Source organism: Coffea arabica, chromosome 3e (genome assembly GCF_036785885.1).
Source record: "Coffea arabica cultivar ET-39 chromosome 3e, Coffea Arabica ET-39 HiFi, whole genome shotgun sequence".
NCBI lineage: Eukaryota > Viridiplantae > Streptophyta > Magnoliopsida > Gentianales > Rubiaceae > Coffea > Coffea arabica.
In genome coordinates, this window is record NC_092315.1 from 17664831 (window position 1) to 17674719 (window position 9889).

Sequence of the window (9889 nt, forward strand, 5' to 3'; positions counted from 1 at the left end):
CACACTACCTAGCTCAGTTAGATCCTTCTTTAGCATTTCATCTTGTGATTTTGTCATCCCAATGGTCATAGCTGAGCTCTGATACCACTGTAATAGTACAGAACCAGAGTATAGCAATGGTGATAGATTTTGCAGCAGCAATGAACTTCATCTTAACAAAATGAATGGAACAGGAGACTGTAAAGGAAAATTATGAACTCAGCTTCTCATTAATAACTTGATAACAAATTACAGAAATAGAAACAATGGATTCAGAGAGGGGAGGAAAAAATGAAGGAAAAATGTGAGAGGGAAGTAGAGGGAATTTGGCAGAGCCAAATCTCTCTTTACAACCAATTGGCAATATGACAAAAACTTAACTATCACAAAGATCCTCTGAGCTTTTATTGTTTTCAGGACTAACTAACTCCTAATCTGTCCAATAAACTAATGACACGTGTAATTCTAGAATCATCAGCTGCAGTGGTCCATAATCGAAGCATAATTCTGTTATTCCTAGTGAAGGCGTGTTTTTTGAAGTCACGTCTTCATCTTTCTTCAAGCTGATCAACCGCGCCTTCTTCGAACTCTGGATCACACCTTCTTCTTCCTTTAAGCTGAACTTGGGAAAACTTTCTGCAATCTCTCTACACTTCATGACATATTAAACTAAAGCAATCACAAGAAAACAAACCATCAGCGATTGAAATTTATAAGTTTTCAGAAAAGGAAATGAAATGCATTCAATTATATGACCCAAATTTCAATACTTCAACAAACTGATGAGCCCAATTTAGCACATATTACTCCCAGGAGTCATGGATGATCACGTCCAACTTAATTAGGAAGGAACAAAAAAAAACTGATTACCACGTATAATTAACAATGATTCCTGCTCTAGCCAAGCTGGAGGAGAGCGATCGAGGAGTAAGGTCAAGCTAACGGCAATAACAAAACCAAAATCTTGTGAGGCAGAGAGAAGGGGAGGAGAAGACAGAAACGAAGGGGGCCGAAATAACCTGGAGGAGAAAGGCGTGAACAAATGACTCTCACGTGCTGGGGACACTAATACATTGCTAACTAAAATTGCTGACCAACGAAATGGCCACCAGAGTTGAGTAAAATTACAGTATAACCAGTCCATGGTTACTGTTCATAAGCTAAATGGCTCTTTTAACATCGCCATGTATGTCATCACCTTTCACTTTTTATAAGGGTCCGTTTGGTTCATGGAATGACACAGGATTGGGTTAATCATCCTGTGTCATCCCAGGTTCGATTGCATTTTATATATAGGATGACACATCCTATTTAACCGAATTAATCCTTTATTCATGGGATAAAATAATCCCATGAAGGAGATGTGATTAGTCATCCCGGGATGACTAACAGACAGAATGATAAAATTTTAAACTAATTTATCCTTACAAAAAATACAAATTTATACTCTTATAATTATATAATCCTACTTTCACATGATAATATAATAGGAATGGAATAATTTGCCCCTACTATTTAATTTTAAATTTTTTGACTAATTTGCCCCTACTACCAATATAACAATATTTAGACTAATTTATCCTTATGAATGATTCAAATTTAAATTAGCTATTATATAACCATACTCTCACATAATAATATCATAATAAACAGAGAATTAGCCCCTACTAATTCTATTAAAGTTTTTGACTAATTTGCCCCTATTCATTATTTTAAAAATTTTGACTTACCCCTATTCATTGATTTAAATTTTTTGACTAATTTGCCATACTAACATCATAATAGAAGGACTATATTACCCTTGGACTAAATTACCCTTACTAACCTTATTTTCTAAATGAAATTTATATAAATATATAATCTTATTAATTGGACTTTGTGAATGAGGACTTCAATAAGTTCAAACTCGATCCAAAGAAGAATCTTCGATATTAGCCTGAGTTCGGCTCATTGAAAACTCTTAAATGAGTTAGATTTTAATTGATTTAACCTTAATTTAGCCAAAACTTGGCCCATTATTTAATTGAATTTAAAATTTAGGTTCAAAAGTTTAGTCAAAATCTGTTTTAAGGACCCAAATGGGCTAAGTTTGAATGAATGCAAATTTTTATCTATCAAAACCCTTGATTTACTTTATAATTATAAAGTTTTAAACTACTTTATTTTAATAAAATTTATAAATATTAAATTATTTATTAGATTATTTAATTAAATAATATTAAATTATTTTATTAATATTTATAAAATATTAGATTATTTTATTAAAAAGAATCTACAAATTAAGGGATGCTTTGGTCATTAAAATAGTAATCCTTCCCCATCCAATCTCCAACCAAACACGGGATAGGATTATTTTCTAACATATCTTATCCAACTGAGAACCAACCATACATTAGATAATTTGGATTATTTATCCGGAGATGACTCAACCTAGGATTAATAATCCGAGGATGAGTCATCCCATCTCATCCAGTCCGTGAACCAAACGGACCCTAAAGGATAATTTCAAAAATCTCTCTAAAGGTTTCATGAAATATCACTTAACTCTCTTGAGATTTTTAGAATCCCACTTAGCACCTCTCAAAGTGACATTTTGGTAACATTGTAAGACCTTCTAACCAAAAGTAATATTAGAAAATTCATATTTGAGGAGAAAGACCATTTTAGTGCCCTTAATACCCTTAGGCTATTAAAAATATGAATATTTTATAAATCAAGATAAATTGGTACCATTTTAAAAGTGAGGGGATGAAAGTTGATAAGTATTTATGTTATAGCCAATATTCACTTCTATAGCAGAGAGAGATAGTAATAGCAAATACTATTCTTTAAACCATTTCTACAAATAAAACCCTTCATAGCATTGAAGGCAATTAGCATGTAAAACTCATACATTTGAGTAATAAATAAAATTTAACTTCAATATCATACAGAGAATTTACGTAAAATAGACTGACTTTTTTATGGATGTGAAAGATGTCAATTTTTTTTTATAAAAAGAAAAAGTTAGAATTGGAAAAACCACAAAGTCTGGAGATTCAATTACTTCATTTCTCTCGCACTCTACATGAATAGGAACAAACAAATAAATAAATAGATAAATATAGTTGTGAAACACAAAAAAGGAAAAAAAGAACTTGTAGCTATTCTTCTCCAAATGTGTTGAATATTTCATTGACATTTGCAATTCAATTATATATATATATATATATATATATATATATATTCTATAAAACATAGGAATATATGTATGTATAGAAATTGTTAAAGAAATTTAAATATAAGGGTATTATTGACAATTCATTACCTTTGATGTTGGTATATGGTCCCACTATTACTTCAAGAGTGCTAAGCAAGATATTGAAAATTTCAAGGGAGTTAGGTGATATTTCTTGAAACCTCCGGGTAGATTTCTGAAATTATCCCTTCTATAAATCCCAAAGAATGTTTGGAAAGTTATTTTGCACAATTCTATGTTAAAATCTCCAACTGATACCTTAACAACACCCTAGTGGAAACAATCGCTAACTTCAATGAGTAGTTGCAAAGGACGTCGAATTTTGTTTTAGCTTTAATGACCAGCCCAACATGCAGGTGTCAATTTCCCTATTATTGTAGAGAAACCATTTATAGTAGTGCAAAAACATGAGCAAGAGAAAGTGCGAGCATTTTGAGAAATTGCCTTTCAAAACAATCACTAAGAAATCTAATCTCTTTGAAAGGCATCAAAGTCTAACTAATGCAGTTCTTTGAAGCCTCACTAGAACGTCTATCGGGTCTAAGCACATTAACCTAAATACAACTAAAGTGCCCATTGAAGATAGCCACGGACAAGTTCTCTACCTGCCAAGAGACGCCAAGTTTTGACTCCCAACAGCAAGCTAAATTTTGGATTCCAAGGAGATGCATACCTCATCTTCAATATTAATTAGATGTACACCTTGTAGGGCAATTATTACAATGATAATAATATTTTGGTGACAAAACTATTTCTTCTAACTATCTCTTCCTACATCTTTTTAACTTGCATATTAACTTCATTAAACTAGCGTTTGCATCCCCAACATCTGGCTATTTCTTACTCGCCTGACGAATTTTCAAACAAGTTCATCAACGTATCAACAGCTCTTATGTAGCATCAGCATCACCCAATCCACCAACAATACAATCGTTCAAGAGGACACTAAAAAAAAAACTGTAAAACTTGGTAAAAGGATTAAAAAAAAAAAAAAGAAGCTCTGACGCACTAATATGAAAATAAAATCTAGCAAATAAAAAACCAATCAAAAGCTCCCCTTGAATTGCAATGCCAGTGCAAGAAAAAATGTAGTAAGATTTCTCCATGTAGCAATGTTCAATATTATTTGTATGGTAAACATAATAAAGTGGGATATAATTTTTTTTTGGACAAGTGGAATATAATGTTAGCATGACTAATGAAGGAAAAAGAGGACATATCAAGATAAAGTCCAGTTACCAATAACAGATCCGAGCATAGAAAATGAAAGACGTATTGTATCACTATTAGTTCAGTAATAACCACAAGCAAAATACAATTAGGCATTCGATTGGGGGGAGAGAGAGAAGGAAAATCATGCTCATGCATCTTCCTTCACTTTAACTTTTAACTCGTACATATTATCTTGAAACCCATCAAAAAAAGCATCAATCTTATCGAAGTTTTTGCAATACCCACAAAACAAAAATCAAGCTTCTTTGAATGTGCAACAATAGCAAAACGCTTAATAAATCAGGCAAACTAGTTAAAGAAATCGCAAGAAATGGCCGTAGAATTCCTTAATTAATTTTTTCAATTATTACCAATCACGTTATCAATTAGGTAAAAAAAATGTATCAGTTAAAAATTGTCGCGCCCCATTTTTCGCGATGGAAAATAAAAAGGGTTTATAAAAGATTTGATTCTATAAATGAAAAATGAAAAAAAGACCTAAAATGGGACTTTAAAAAATGCGACAATTTGGGTCCAAAAATATAGTCTAAAAAGAGTTTTTTAAGAAAAAAATAGAAATCGCCACTTGGTATCAAGTTTGGGTGTACCAAGTCACCCAAAAAGTGTTTTTAAATAAAATAAAATAAAACCCTTTTCGACAACTCCAGGTCTTTGAAAACAGAGAAAATGGGCTCGGGAGTCACGGTTGAAAAAAGGGAAGGCAAAGGTTCAATTATCTCAAATCTAAGGCACCCTTTCAACCTAGTCTAAGCTAGTTGCGTGGTTTAGTCAAAATTTTCTTAATCTAACCCTTAAATTTATCACATTTGGATGTTTCTTCAATGGATGCAAATCTAAATTTATAAAATATCAAAAGGGACAAAATGTTCATTCAAGGGTTTGATCGAACCAATCGCATTAATTGCGAAGGCCAAAATGATTCCTTGAAAGTGTCACGAGTATGCGAATGATGAAATTAAAATAAGAGAAAAGAAATTAAATTATATACATATATATAAGTGATTAAAGAAAAAGGGAATGCAACATAAAGGGTACGGGAGATAAAAACCCGTGACATGATTTTCTTATACATGGATTAATAGGGTATTTAAACTAAAAAGTTATAATCACCCATTTTCCATGTTTAAAAAAAAAATAACTATCCTAACATGAACAAGCAAATGAACTAGCTTAAATGAGATGCAATTCTAAATGACATGATTAGCACCTATAGAGGGTAGGGGGATAATATAGTAGGGAATATCATACAAATGAGAAAAGATCCTAAAAATGAAAATATGCATGAAAATGTAGTGAATAGCACACAAAGATGAATCTAGCGCAAGGCGACCTAATGGGTTTAGCGTTGGACTAGCCCATCTCTAAAAATCCTTACTAGCATTGGACTAGCAAGTAAACGGAGGGAGAAGCCACAACTAGCGTTGGACTAGTGTGGTGGCGTCATGCATTAACAATTCATAGTGAAACAAATAAAGCATAAATTAAAACAAATAAACACGTAAGAGCACGTAGCACATAACACATAAGCATAATATCTAGATGCAAAAATCCTAGGGAAAGCGGATAAGGCACGTAACACATAAGCCACATAAGCACACAACCTATCTATTACATCGGGGAGCGCCTAACTACAATCTAAAAGGGGAAATAAAATAAAACAAATCTAATTATCCTATCTATTACATTTTTGAGGTATTTAAGTGCCTTTCAAATAATTATAAAATTAACTAAACAAACATAAGAAAATTTAAATGAACATTCAAATCAAATAAACAAAGCATATAAAAATATATAAACATATAGGAACACGTAGGAGCACATAAGAACACGTAATTGACATTGAAATAATAATAATGGGGTACCTCCCTTTTGAAATGGTGACTAAACGGAGTCAAATTGCCATATTTATACTCAAAATGAACAAAAGAATCATGGCACCAATTTAATTGAAAAAACTAATAATAATAATGAAAATTCACCTCAATATGTCAAACGTAAATAAATTTAAGAATATCTAAAAATTACAAGTTGAACATACTCAAAAGTAACATAATTAACTATTAAAGAAAAGAAACAATCATAATAAAGAGAGTCAAAATTCACTAGGAACTGAATTGCAAAAATCGAAAAACTTTTGGGGACAAAAATTATATTTTTCAAAGTTTAGAGGTCAAAATTAAATGAAAGATAAAATTCAGGGACCAAAATGCAATTAATTTAAGGACCTAAGTGAAACAAAATTAAAATGTTCTGAGCCACAATAAAACTACTCCAAAGATCAGGGGCCAAAGTGCAAAATTCAGTTTCTGATTTGGGAGAAGAAAGGCCATCGGGCCGTCATTTTTATTTATTTGGGCCGGATACTACCTAAGCCCAACCGAAACCCAAAAGAAACGAGCAGGCCAGCCTGTCTTTTTATCCCTCAAACCCAACCAAAAAAAACATGGGCTCCGACCTTCTAACCCAACCAAAAAATAAGAAACAAGCCCACTAAAAAAACCTACATTAACTTAGCCCAACCCACTTTCCTTTTCTTTCTCTTTTCTTCCCCATACGTTTCCTTTCCTTCTTCTTCGGCCAACCGAAGAAGCTTCAGCTGGCAGCCATGGTGGCCGCCGGTGGCGCCGCCGCCACCGACCGCCACCGCCGGCGACCTTTCCGGTGATTAAAATTTCTCAAAATGCACCTTCCCACTCCATTTTTCGCGTAGGTTCCATTTTCGAAGTTATTTTTTACAAAAAAGGAAAACAAAGTGGTCAAAATAGCAAAAATCAGTCTAGTTTTTATTCTTTTATAATCCTTAAACCTTCGCCAAAAAAACATGAAAATTATGCCAAAACCCTCCTTATAACCTCTACATTACAACTATAACCTTAGTTAACAAGAAAACAACAACAAAATGATGCATTAAGTCACAACAGCCCCAAAAATGAAGAAAATTATTCTAATGCTTTGAAGGCTCAAAACCCCAAAATTTTGGATAACCAAGCATTTTCAGATCTTTGCTAGCTAATGGTCTTCCATTTAAGCAAAACATACACGCCAAATTCACTTCTTTGATTCATTTTTTCATTTAGACATTTTTTCAAACATTTGGCATGCATTCACAGCACCGTTTCTTTTTTCCTAATTTTGTTCAGTGACCCATCCCAAAATTTCATCCATACAACACCAACAAAAACCAGCAAAAATAAGCAATAAAAAAGGGTAACCACACATACATTCAATCTAGTTAATTTAAAAAAGAAAAGCTGGAAAAAGGGAGATAAATACCTCAATGAAGAGTTTGGTCCCTTTGCCAAGATTTTTGATGAAATTGCCAAGCTCCAATCCAACCGATTGCTGCCTTGTTGTGTGCAAATGTGTTGGAAAAAATTTGGGAGAGAGGAGAGCCGAGAGAGAGAGAGAGGAGTTTTTCTCTTTTTTTTTCTTCTTCTTTTTGGTCCAGCCCAGAGAGAGAGCCGAGAGCCTCCCTTTTATTTTTTGTGTGTTTTTTTTTCTTTTCTCCTTCTTTTCCAGAGAGAGCCGAGAGGGACTTGTAGCAAAAAATGGAGCTTGTGTGCTGAATCTTCCAAAAATGATGATTTCTTAGCTAATGAAAGAAAGGTCCATGGCAATTGAGTGTGGAATGGGTCAATAGTTGTTTTGGCAGGGAAAATGATGAAAGTGATTTTTTATTTCTTGATTTTTCTCTTTTGTTTTGTGTTTTTTTTTTCTTTTTCCAAAAACAAACCTACAAAAATGAGAAAATCATATATTAATATATATTAAAAAAAATGATAATAATAATAACTTATCAAATAGATAAAATTTCAGGAAAATATTAAGAATTGACAAAAATTTGGTGTCTACAAAAATATTTTCACAATTGACTATATCTTGGGAGTTTTCAATAAAAAGCACCTTCTGGATCAAAATTTTGTTTTAAATTATGACAAACCTCAAATACAGATGGCAAGATAAGTTTCAAACAACCACAAATCTCTTCCTCCAATTAAAGCCGGAACATTATTAATTCTCTGAACCTGATTAACAAAACCATGCTTTTTACTCCAAATTTCGCCTTCTATTTGCAATCAATGTCAATTCGCCAATCAAGAACTCTCAACTCCACAACACCAGAAACCAAAAAAAAAAAAAAAAAAACTCAACACTTTGACAAAATGAGAAGGAATCTAAGATTAAAGGGTGCATATTAGTGAAACCAACAAAAAAAAAAAACCAAATAAGCTAAACAGATCCCACAAATTATTCTAAAATCAATTAACTCTTGACGCAAGCCCACCAACAAACCTAATTATAAACTGCAAATATAACCAAAATTCCAAAAGGAATTTACCTGAATGTTGCTACGATTACTGATGGTGATTTATTCTTGCAGAACTCCAAAGAAGATGACAGCGTGAGAACAAGGAAGCGAAGGTCTTAGAGAAGTGCAATTGATAGATGAAAGAGTTTCTAATGTACTTTGAAAATGGCCTATGAATGGTGAATATATTATCAGTAACAACTAGTTATTCGCACAAGCACTTTTATCTTCTAACATTTTTTCTCTTAAACAAATGTGAATATTGATTTCAAATGACGTTTTTTCTCTTAAATGAATATTGATTTCAAATATTGTTGTGAAACTAAAAAAATAAACTGAGAATAGAGTAGAATGGACACAAGCAAATAGTGAAAAATATTTCTATTATTCACTTGTATATTCAATAGACCTAAATGTTGCAAATGAGGTTGTGATACCCCTATTTATAGGTGATACAAGGCCAAATGCATATGTAATATAAAAATACGAATTTAGTACTTCAATTATATAAATTAAGCAGTTCTATAATGAACTATTGAACTAAAAGAATATGCATCAATATACCAATGAAACCTTGTAGGGAATGAATATTTCAATGTATAACTTGAGAAGATAAATAAGCATCCATACTTATCACTTATTAATTTCTCAATACTCCCCTTCAATGTTCATTATATAAAGAATATATTTTGTTAAAACCTTACTAAAAAAAAGTCAATGAAAAAAAAACTCTAATGAAGAAAAAAGAGTACACTATTTTTGTGTATCAATATTGCATATAACTCCCCTTGTTGTAAATATCATTTGAGATTTTTAATCTGACACATACTAATCTTTCTTACTAATTTCTCAAATATTGTAGTCAGCAATGCCTTTACATATAAATTTGCTAGATTATCATTTAATCGGATTTGTTGCACATTAATTTCACCAATCTTTTGCAGATTATGAGTAAAGAAAATTTTGGCAAAATATGTTTCATACTCTTTTTAATTAAACTATACAAGTTGCATTATCTTCATATAATGTAGTTAACGGATTTTCTTTCTCAGAGGATTACCCACAATTCTTTTGAATATAGTGGGTCATTAATGATAACCAAACACATTCTCGACTAGTCTCATAGCATA

General features: G+C 32.0%; 1 long non-coding RNA gene across 1 annotated transcript; it reads right to left on the reverse strand.

The window, feature by feature from the left end:
- Nucleotides 1–178: 178 nt before the first annotated feature.
- LOC140004623 (uncharacterized) lies at nucleotides 179–8921 on the reverse strand. The gene is made up of 3 exons (XR_011812683.1): nucleotides 8790–8921; nucleotides 7724–8183; nucleotides 179–648 (listed from the first exon to the last, which is right to left on the reverse strand). It is a non-coding gene; the product is annotated as an uncharacterized lncRNA (long non-coding RNA).
- Between the last annotated feature and the right edge of the window lie 968 nt (nucleotides 8922–9889).